Source organism: Cydia amplana, chromosome 7, assembly GCF_948474715.1.
Source record: "Cydia amplana chromosome 7, ilCydAmpl1.1, whole genome shotgun sequence".
NCBI lineage: Eukaryota > Metazoa > Arthropoda > Insecta > Lepidoptera > Tortricidae > Cydia > Cydia amplana.
This window is the reverse complement of record NC_086075.1, coordinates 7,821,732-7,833,815: the sequence shown is the minus strand read 5'-3', so window position 1 is coordinate 7,833,815 and position 12,084 is coordinate 7,821,732. Positions and strand designations below refer to the sequence as shown.

The 12,084-nt window shown below is 34.6% G+C and overlaps 1 protein-coding gene across 21 annotated transcripts in view; it reads left to right on the top strand.

Moving 5' to 3' along the window:
* The window catches only part of LOC134649562 (glutamate-gated chloride channel), a 108,315-nt gene that overhangs the window by 21,898 nt on the left and 74,333 nt on the right, over positions 1 to 12,084 (top strand). The window lies entirely within an intron of this gene.

Here is a 12,084-nt window from a genome sequence, read left to right as displayed (position 1 = left end):
TTAGATTAGGTACTAGTTTAAGTACTTGGGGACTTGACTCGATTGGAATCGTGCAGGTAACAGGAATGCACAGAAAATTAGAAGCCCGCACTTCCACTGCGCCCGAGCATTGTAGCTATCTCACTCACTCATCCGAATGCTAATTACGTTCAATGATAGATCTTCATTGCTAAAAGCTATTTTCACACTACGCAAATTAGAAGTGTGGACACACGTGTGATTCGGAAATAGCATTTCTTTGTTAGCGGATTGGATTGAGACATTGTTATGGAAAAAATTATTGTTTTTCGCAGGCTTTGTGCTAGTGTCAAGGTTGTTCTTTAGAAATAGCCGTATTAATTGTTTTTACTTATAGGGTGATAAGTCATGCCGATTATTTAACAGTTGTAAGTTAATGCTTAAAATAAAATGTCACTCCATTGTGTAGGTTTCCTGTTTCTTTTTATTACATGATTATCTACAATAAAGTATATCGTGACGTGAGTCACATTTAGAAACAAAATATGATATCAAATTTATATAATTATCATTATTTCCTTTTTTTAATTTGACCCGCCCGTATTCATTAACATATGGATTACCTACTATCCTACTTTATTATTTACAAGTTACACGAACCGACAAACAAATCGAACGAACAGATTGGCGGGTAGACGTTTTAATTGATGGGTAAACCAATTATAACATTAGGTACATGAATATTGTGGATCTATATCTGAATCCCTAAAGTCTTTTCTCCTATCTTTGCATTCCCTAATATTGTTTGTCATAATGATCAGTTGTCCTAACACTAAAAACCCTAATTTTGGTTTCCCTAATTATTGATTGCTTATCCTAATGTTATTAAGCATATTTTCTTTTTTGCGAGGGTCGCAGTTCTAACCCTAGCCTAACCCACTTTTGTGGCAGCAAGTTCTAAAACCTAACCATTTTTCAGAACCTTACATTATAGAAAATAGTCGTTATGGCAATTGATCGTTAGGGCATGTGCCCATTAGGACAAACCAGTTAGGGCAAGTGACTTTAGGACAAACGTTGTTAGGGATTCAGAATGACACCCGAATATTGTAGCCGATATCTTCTGTTACATCAACTAGACAGTTATTTTTGGTTAATCGCTATCACTATTCTAATAGCATTTTAAAAATGTATACGGACAAAAGTAGGTCTCCACGGATCGATTAGCGACCAAGCCTTTAAATGTCAATCGGTCTTGGTACTTAATGACCTGTAATTTTAAGTCTCAAGCCCACGTAGCGAACGCCTGATGTTCCCAATTTGGAAAATAATTTAAAATGTCGTTTTGAGGTAGAACAGGGAGGTTGAGGTAATCCAAGAGGATTTCTAGAATTTGCCCGATTTGCCACGGCTGCTTCCGCTTTCAGGAATTTCAGTAAGGCCATGTTGAAAAATATCTTATTTACGGCTATTTGATATGAGTAAAGTCATTTTAAAGTCTCAACTCATATTTACCTTAAAGTGAATGTGATAAAATAAACAGGAGTATTTTTTATTGCAGTACATAAAACGGAATGTTCTTGTTTATTAATAAAAGGCTAACGCCGCTTTACCGCCATCGCGTAAAGTTTAAAGACCTCGAACAAAATCGATACTAATGGAGTGGTTATGTGCTACTAACAATTTATATTTATATTTCTCGAAAATAGCATAATTATTGATTATGCTGGGAACGTTGCGTGGTTAATACTTTTATACATGCTAGCACTATTACCATTACTAATTTAATAATGTCATATAAATACCGAGTATCCCGGACGTTTTGATATGAAGGGTCCACGGAAAGAACATGTCTAGTCACATTTTTCGGAAAATGAGTTTTTTATCTCAAAATGAAGAGCTCTTAATGAACTATTAACTAGTTATATCTTTTGCTACCACTGTATAATAAATGTAACACAACTTTATATTTAGTTAAATAATACCTGGTCACGGAATTACCATACGTTTTGACATTGTTCCAAATTTTAAAACCGCGATTACTCAAAATGTCACTAGTGTGACTAGACATGTTCTTTCCGTGGACCTTCAATATGTTATACATGCTAATTGGGTGGTAGAGGCTTATCTACTTGTATGTTTATTTACATAAGTAAACGAGACAGGTAATTATATAAACCCTAAACTCTGTATGAATGAATAATGTAGTAAAGTGTAATAATTTCCGCGTTAATAGGTATTAAAACACCAGTTATCACCTAAACCTGTCGCAGTCTACGACAATAGACTCTAATATTCGATAGAGCGTCAAGTAATATCTGTTACGCAGTCTACGACGTAGCCGGGCGTAGTTTACCGTGTAGCAAAACTGATATCATTTTACGTTATTTTGATGATGGCATAATTATTGAAATCGTGAGTCTTATTAAATAAATCGACTTGAGAAGGAAAAGAAAATGCAGAAAATGTCCTAGGCTGCACATTTGTTATATAATATTCTGTTTCCACAAAGTTTTTGATCGATAGTTTGAAGAAGCACTTAAGAAAGCATCGAGATTAATCAGATTGACAAGGATAAACGGCGACTTTTCAGATTTGGAGGTGCCGATACCAACGACCATCGTAATTCGCTAAGCCGACAAGCATAAGTAAGCTGGCTACGGCGGTGTTTTGGCAGCTATTTCAAATCGACTCAATAGAGGCTTAGTCTGTAAAAGTACAAGGGTCACGGTCAGGAACAATTTCGTGAAAAACCGTTACAACACAGTAACGTTTATTAAACTTGATGCTTAAACGGTATCATTAATTACCTTCCCCCTAGATTTATTAGTGAACGTAAGGTCCAGACAACTAGGTGTGGCAAGATCTGCCTACGAGTTAGCAGTGTTCCTCGGAAAACTTTTGCAATAATTACCTACATTTAGAGCACGTTCATTTTAGGTTTTTCTGCGGCTCACGATAACATTGCAGAACCTACAGTCCTAAACTATCGACTGTAAATAATGTAAAATTACACATGTGCAAATTGCGGAAGATTATCTAAAAGTTCCAGAAATTTCTGTAAACGGAAGGTTTCAATCTACTATGTACTAGGTACTACAAAAATATGAGATGATTCTTAGATGTGGAAATTTCGCAATTTTGGAAACTTTCCAGCAGCACATTACTAATATATGCCTGTACATATGATTTTCGTGTATCCACACTATCCACTCTCCTATCAAACGTTAACGCAGCCATGCAATACACCGTTAATGAAATTAAACAATAACACAATTTGCGACTTTGGCAGCATAGCAGGCTATTTGCAAACACCATTTGATGCAGGCCTCGAGCGAGCTGAGCGACCCAATCATCGAATTGGCGCCACGAGACATATTACGGACAGTCAGCAGCAATAGTTGCTATGCGGGCGAGGTGTTCAAAATGATCTTGACGCGCCTTTATTGTTAAAAGAATAAGAGCGCGTCAAGGTAATTTTGAACACCTCACCCGCTTAGCAACTTCTGATGCTGACTGGACAAACTCGTTTAGGTTCGGGATACATTTTTTTAAATATTTACAGAATTTTAGTATCGTACCTGACAAATGGTGTCACAAGTATATGTAAGCTTCCTGAGGCAAATAATAGAGTAGGAGTAGGTTAACTATTTGTCCACCAGGAGATAATTTTGTATGATCCCTTTTCTTTGTAACTGAAAGCCATGAATAAACTCATGTAATACTTAATTAAGTATACAAATAAACAGCACCCAAGGCAATTCGCCATTTTCCGTTGACAGATTGATGTTATCGAGTTAACCCAAGTCTGGATTGCTTGAGACATTATGCGTCCCTTAGATGTACCAGAAACGTCAGCATAATTATGAATTAGTAGTCGGCTCAACACATAACCTCTGGCTCGCAGACGTTCGATGTTAATGTGTTTAATTTGTATCTACATGAATCTATGGAGTAATTTGCAGTGAAAGTTCTATGTGTCTATTGTGTGTATTTCTGTATGTCTTGTTTGTGAGTAATCACCATTTTTTCAACAATCCATCATCTTTGCGTTTTCCTGATTGTATTCTTAAGGAGCCCAGGGTCGGCTATGTATTTTCCGGCCAATATTTTATTTCTCTTTACTTACGATTATTGAACGCTTAGTTTTTTAAAGAATAGTACCCATAAAACATAAATTTAATCAATCCGCGTAGAAACAGATGTGGGCAGTTAATCCCGCTCGCTCGTCCATTTGCTCGGACAGTACCATTATTCTGCCAGTGCCTGTACTAAGTATAAAAATATTACCCTACTTACTCAGTTTCCTGTTCTAGAAACCTTTGTCTTTTTACCGGCGCGCATCGCATTTATACGCGGCATAAGATTTCTCTACCACGGGAGTACGGAGAAGTAAGGCAATCTTAATATAGCTGCCTGCGGAGAAATAAATCCTTTGAACGCCAATTTGCATGAATGAAAACATTAAACTTTGTTTAACAGTAAACATATTTTTACTATGTATTTCAAGTGCATGATATGTAGTGTAGGTAGGTACACGTAGATCCTACATTATTATACCTATTAATGTACCTACCTAGGATTTTTTTAGCAAGTGTTTCTGCTTGAACGGCTTTAGGGCTTCGAGATTGTTATCATAAATAATATATAGGATCGTCTAGTAATTGTACCTGTGACATTATCAAGTAACAGCTTGTAACGGTAGTACCTAGGTGGAAGAGAACGGGTACTATGATTTTTTGTAAACAAGATTAAAATAAAAGACACACTTCACTATCTATATCTAAACATAAACTCGCCTATACAATGGAAGCAAAAAAGAATTAAGTATATAACGTATCAGGATCCATAACAATGCAATAATGGACAAAAGAACAATCATATTACCCACCTCGTAAATCTTAGTCGGGGAACCGACAGAATACCAAAGTTATACGCCAGGATAACTTCTCTACTAACTTTGGCAATAATTCTCTCGTAAATCCTTAGCAATCACTATTTATCGCTTAAAACGCTTTCATAACGGTTTTAAAAAAAGGTAGGCTAGTTAGTAGTTACTATTTTGAAAGGGTAGTATATATACTGCATGTTTTATACGACAGACGTTCTTCACGCGGCCTTTATTTAAATACACAAGGAGTGGTCCGAGTTTGAATAAGGCATAACGAGACGGCGCAAAGTCGCGATGAAAGGACGGTCTGAATCGCTGTAATGAATGATAATTGTCGTAGTACAACGGCCTGCAAGACAATCTTGCCTAAAACTATTATCCGTGTATGATACCCTTTTCTCGTGAAATTGGGACGACACGTGACGTAAACTGCCTAAGGGTTTGAAGTTTGATAACAAACAGTGTTTGTTGTTATGGTGTAGGTACATCACGATATAAGTGCGAAAAATAGGATTTAAGTTTCAATATGACAAACATTATGATTATGACCGTGATTATCGTGACTACATTTTCGGGAAGTGCTCCTTGTTCAAACATATGCGGCAAACAACGTCTTTTCACGAAACCGTAACTTTTGCGGAATTCATATTTCATAATAAATGTTAATGGGACATATACACGACATTAGGTACTTTAGGTAGTTGGCCACAAAAGAAAAAAGGCAAAAAAATAATATAAGGACGCGTTTTATCCTTATACTTATTTAATTATATGAGTTTTTGCCTATACCTGTCTGTAACCATCAAAAAAAAACAGAATGTATGTTTTTCCAACTGACTGCTTAACGACATCCGATCGCGGCTTCTTCTTCTTACGTACCTATGTACTTACCAGTCGCGCAACCGAGTTAAGTGCTTTCCAAGGCGGCAATAAAAGTGACATAAATTTACTTACATTCACGTGTTGAAATTTACATTATGTTTATATTTTATATTTTTTGTGAAAGTCCTATTAGATAAAAAACAATAAAAATATGTAACAACTAGGTACCTCCGTACCTAGTACACTAAAGCATTTTAATTTTGTTTTAGTATAACGTTTTTTGGTGGTATCGACTACAAAATATTGTAAATTAAACGAATATTGTAGTCAACGTAACACCTTGCTGGTGAGGAAACAACTGGAAATAGTTACATCACAAAAACAAATACGATTAACCTTTTCCACGCCGTGTCAAACACAAAAGCTGTCACTCAGACGCCACATCATTGAAGTATCAAAACTGAAGTTGTACTTAACTATATTATTATGCACGTAGGTCGATGTTGCTCTGTGGTCTGTGACCGATTAATCGGTCTTTGGCGTTGAACCTACGTTGCGGATATAACGGTCATTGGCGTCCAAAAGGTTAAAAGCAGAAATAGATGGCACATGGATACCAAATCGATAGTGCTATCGCTATAAATAGTTGGAAATACGAGTAAATAAATAAGTTTCATGGCGGGTCTGAATTTAGTCTTCTCGTTCTAGAGTCCGGTATTTCGTATACAAGACACAGTCCCGCCAACTTCGTGATGTGGAAACTTAAAATTGAGTTTGTAAATTTGTAAAGCTCGCTCCCTAATGTTTGCTTATTGTTTGAAGTTAGTTTGACAAGGCAATTGGCTAAGTTCATTGTCTGTTGGCTAATAAATTGTGTAAACTGCAATCTATCTTCGGCATTGTGTGAAGTTAAAAGACCAAGAGTTGCGGAAGACAGGACACGCTCGGAGCGAGAAAACCGTTTCGGAAACGATCTTGTCGGTTATAAAAATTTGTTGATAATTTGTCGCCAGCTAAGTGGAGTAATTACATGTACCTACGAATACTTAAAAAGTCGACAAACATTCACACAGCTATGGTAGCATATTATTCGTTTGCACACGCATGGCTTTCTTACGGAGTTAGTTTGTGGGGAAATATAGTACTGATGTTCAAGAACTATTCATTCTACAGAAGAAATGCGTTAGGATAATTGTAAATATTAAACAATTGGATGAATTAGATAGCTGTAAACCCCACTTCCAAATTTAAGAATCCTAACTTTGCCATGTATCTATTTGAAATGTGTAAATTCGTGAAAAAGCATCCAGAGTTATACTCCACATGGTGATGTGCCACGTCGATATGAATCACGTTATAAAAACAACTTGCTCCAAACGTCATCAAAATTACAACTTCATAGAAATGGACCATACTCTATGTCAATACGAATTACAATAATTTATTACCTGAAGTACTAAAATCTGAAGAAAATGATAACAAATTTAAAAAAGCTCTAAAAAATTACTTAATTGAAAATGCTTTTTACACCGTTAATGAATACTTAAACTCATCCTGACATCAATTACAATAACTATACAAAGTCCTAGCCATAACCATGATATATTGTTATGTTCATCTCCAACCCAAATTTAAATACCTACCTAACTACCGTATTGTTATTTTATATTTACTTACCTTGGCAATTTTACAAATGCTTTATACTAATGTTTTACTAAATTATTTACCAATATTTTACCATTTTTACCATTACTATTAAAATTGTAATTAATTTCATGTTATACCTTTAAAATTTTATTTTGTATTGACAACAGTTTTATCTTTATTTTATCTAAAAATACAAATTAATTGTGTAGCTACTGGTAGAAAAATGAATGTATAATTATTGCTACTGAAATCTAGATTAGGAAAAATTAAAACCTTATTTTGCTAAGCCCTATCCGGGTCCTAATAGTTATGTATGTGCCTACCTAGCATTAAGTTGCATATGCCCACTGTACCTAGGTACTTGTTGCAAATAAACATTGAAATTGAAATATATACTCGTATACTTGTAAATCATTTATTTTCCATATTCTCAATTCTCAATGTTCTCGAGTCGCATATTAAAATATATTGAATATAAATTGAATTATTTGTCGCGAAATGAAAATCCATATTGAATCGCTAAACGGCAATATTTTCCATACAAACGTATTCTTGTTTCCTCTCTGGATATTAATATTATAGAAAGTATATTTATACAATTCCTCCCTTCATTACATTTTTTTAAATTTTTAATTATTATCCGTTAGTTTTCTAGTGTAGTATGTAAGTACAATTAATAAATAATAAAAATAAAAAAGCCTTTAATTCCACACAAAAATACTTAAAAAATAATAATAATATAGTTAACATACCTAATTATTGATATTATAATAAAAAATAAAAAAAACTTAATTACTATAGGTATATGTTTATGATTGGTGGACCTCTTTGCGAGTAAAGGCCTCCCCCAGCCTCCGCCATTCTGAGCGGTCCTGCGCTACCTCTTGCCATTTGTGCGGTATGGTGTCGGTGACGTCATCAACCCATCTTGTGGTTGGTCTTCCAGATTTTCTTTTCCCTTGTGGCCCTTTCCAAAGTGTCACATGTTTGGTCCATTTTTCGTCGCTCATCCTAGCTATATGGCCTGCCCATTGCCATTTCATTTTCAGACAGTGTTCTAATGCGTCGATGACTCTCGTTCTCTCTAAGTACAATTAACCTAGTTTATAAGTAGCTGAGTAAACAAATGTGGACTGTATATTGTCTGAATAAAGAAATTATTATATTACACATATATATTATATTATTATAAGACTTAGAAGCGAAAAAATAATCCATTCAATGTTTAAATGCACGAAAGTGGACGAAAACATTTAACACCAAGGTTAAATGTTTTCGTCCACTTTCGACTTAAGGTTATGCTCAGTTTTTGTGAAAGAGTTTTATTTTCCAATTCACAAAGTTCTAGATTTACAGTTATTTTCAAATAATCCAAGTATCTTCTGACATTCTGATGTAGACCGAAGTTAAGTAATAGCGTGTCAGTAATAGATTCCGTTAGGAGTCAGTGCAGCGGTGAGGGCTCGCCCGGGGGGCAACCGCGGGGCAGATTGCAGTGCTCCTTTGTCCGTGCCTGAAGGCTCGCAGATTATCTTTACGGTCAACCACTTCATTTTGTTACTAAAGGTTAGGTTAGGATAAGAAAAATCTGCTGACTTGTGCGCGTCGTCAACGAGTACCGAGGTCGCCGTCGTTTTAGTCCCTTTTTTGACCGAAGCGTAGCGAAGGTCTACGTTTTGACTCGGGCATTTTGCTTTTGCATGTCCGGATGTTCTCCTCTACAGGTCGCAATTCTTAACCGATTTTCGTGAAATTATGTGACCGAATTCTATGACTAAATAAAAAATTTTTGTCGATCCGGTTTTTGGAAATTTTTCAAAATGGCGGAGTGGTGATAGCTCCCGCCTAAACAAATAGTCGTATCGGTATCATAAGAGTTTTTTCTTTTTGAGATATGTTTGTTTATAAATTAAATGGTCAAAAATTCAGAAAATTTGTATCGCTGGTTTTGGCGGTATTTAGTTATTTAGTTTTTACTTGACAATGAGTAGCTAGATTTCGTCAGCTTTAGTAAGAACTATAATGGCGTATTTTGCAAACGTTCGCTTTTTTTGTTTGCATCGGGAGGTCCCTGGTTCCATCCCCAGCAATTGTATACTGCTACATAACTTTTTGTATTATTTTATACTTAAATTTCATATAGTTGTTTTTATTTTATTTTTTTATTTTGAAAAAATGAAAATTTTCGTATTTTTTATTTATCAAGCGCGGGTTAAGCGTATTCGTTTAATTTTTGTTTGTAGCTTTATGTAGTTTTTAATTTTTTGTTTATATTACATGTACTATACCTATATTTTAATATAGTTATTTGTACAACAAGTGATCAAAGTTTGATATTTCTTCGAGTGCTTATTTTGAGTCCCGTGCAAGCGAAAGATTCTATAATAGATTCACGAGCGTAGCGAGTGAATCTAATTTAGAATCTTGAGCGTAGTAAGGGACTCAAAAGCGCACGAGATGTAAATAACTTTGATCTCGTGTAGTACACAACATTTTTCACCTCAGCGCAGTGAGAACATACCTATTAGACAACTTGAAAAATGTAATCCTTCTTCATCACTTAATACCTGCACTCATGTTTTCTTAAGATATACAAACAATTAAGTTTAATTACCGCAATGGAACACAAAAACAAAACGTAATAATAAATTCCAGTAAAATAATATAGAAATAACAAACATTAACTGACACTTCAATCGCCAACTTTGACAACAAAAAAAATCTTTGTAAGATACGGTCCGAATTGCGGATACGTACTATTTGTCAACTATGGTAGAAATTCTTAAAAGTAAAATAATTAATTTTGCGTGATGATCTGTGTATTTTTTGAGTTCGTTATTTTAATTGTACAATAAAATACGTAAAATATAGTATTTTATCAGGTTTTATGAAATCTTTAACTTTATTTTTATTTATTAATTATTAAGAATTCATACTCGTACGTGGTTTGGAACGTTGCGGTCTGAAGTTTTTCGGGGGTCTATTATAAACCGTGAATATACCGTTGAATGTCGTTTTAACTTTTTTTGTTTGTTTCTTTTTGCTAACAGTGTGAAAGGGAAAGAGATAATAGAACCCAAGTATTTCGAACTTTTATTAGACCCCGCATGTTGAAATGACATTTGACAATAAAGGTCACTTGAATGTCATTTAGTCTCACTCAGTGAGCAAAATCGCATTTTGCTCACTGTTTTTAAGAATCAAAGTACCCTTGTTCGAGCTGCTGAGGTGAAAAATATTTTTGCCATACATTTATTTAGTTTTAAGCTCTGCTCGCGAGGTCTACAGCTCACAGAGCCACTAGTATATTTATTGTAAGATTATTCCAAGTTATAAATCTTGAATTTTTATTTCAATTACTGTTATAATGACAATCTTACATAAATTGCTCAAAAGTAAGCTTGTGGCTTGCGTTGTACTAGACGAGGATAAATATAATATATAATTTATACCTATTTTAATACATTATATACCTACATAGAACACATCCATAACTCAGGAACAAATATTTGTGACAAACACAAAATAAATGCCCTTACCAGGATTAGAATCCGGGACCTTCTGCTTCGTAGGTAGGTTTCTACCGAGTAGAAGGCCGTTGAATTCTACCAGATTACCTAGGTACGTTCCTTCATAAGTTAAAAGTTGGACTTATCAAATATGATATGCCATATTTCATATTGTATGGTAGACGCATTTATTTTGATATCTTTACCAAGGTTCCATCGAATTCCCAAGCCAAATAAATAACAACAAAAAGTACCTGTTTAAATAGGTTACATTTTCGTTTATTTTGCCAGTAAAATAAGGGCACGGGATTCGCATTTACCAGTTTTTATTACTTAAAACGACGGCAATGGCAAGCGACGTGGTTCCAAAAATAAACCAAATTCCCACTAATATAAATTTTCCTGGATTGTGGTACAACACGTCGCTATAAATTTCATACTTGGATACAATTAACTTTTTTCTCATGCTTATTCTAAATGGAAATTAAATTGCGTTTCCTCTAATCTGCTTTTGAACCGGGCTCCTTAAACCGAATCATTCTTTTATGGCATGTTTTCACAACTAGATGGAAAATGGGAACAGTATCATGATTTGCAAATGCTTTATTAATCACAACTGGCAGTTTTCTCACTCAATGCATTTGTTTTGCTAAACGGTGTTGGATTATCCTGTCAGCATCTAATGCATACCACGGCATATGTATACAGTGTGGAAAGATAAGTCGGGCCCTGGAGGGAAACTACCTTAAATCCTTAAGCTGGCTCATTTTACTTAATGGAGACATTCCTTTATTTTTAAAAAGAAACAAAACTGCATTCAAGGTATTTTTCTTTTTTTCTTCAATTTGGCTTGTCTAAAAAAATCTTGAGTACTAAATATTACATTTTATGGATATTTTGTACGACAGACGAGTTTAAGACCTAATGTTTCTTGGAGAAATGTTATCATTAACATTAACTGTATCGACTAGTAGAATAAAATTGCGAAATTTAATTTTTTGGAATTTTTAGTCGGTTCGAGTCCCGGGCGAGGCAAGCGAGTTTTAGAAAATCCTTGAATGCAGTTTTGTTTCTTTTTAAAAATAAAGGAATGTCTCCTTTAAGTAAAATGAGCCAGCTTAAGGATTTAAGGTAGTTTCCCTCCAAGGCCCGACTTATCTTTCCACACTGTATACCTAACCATATTTTTTCTCTTATATTCTGTACATACAGAAACATTTCCTCGTAAATAATTGAGTTTGTATATTACAATTTTAT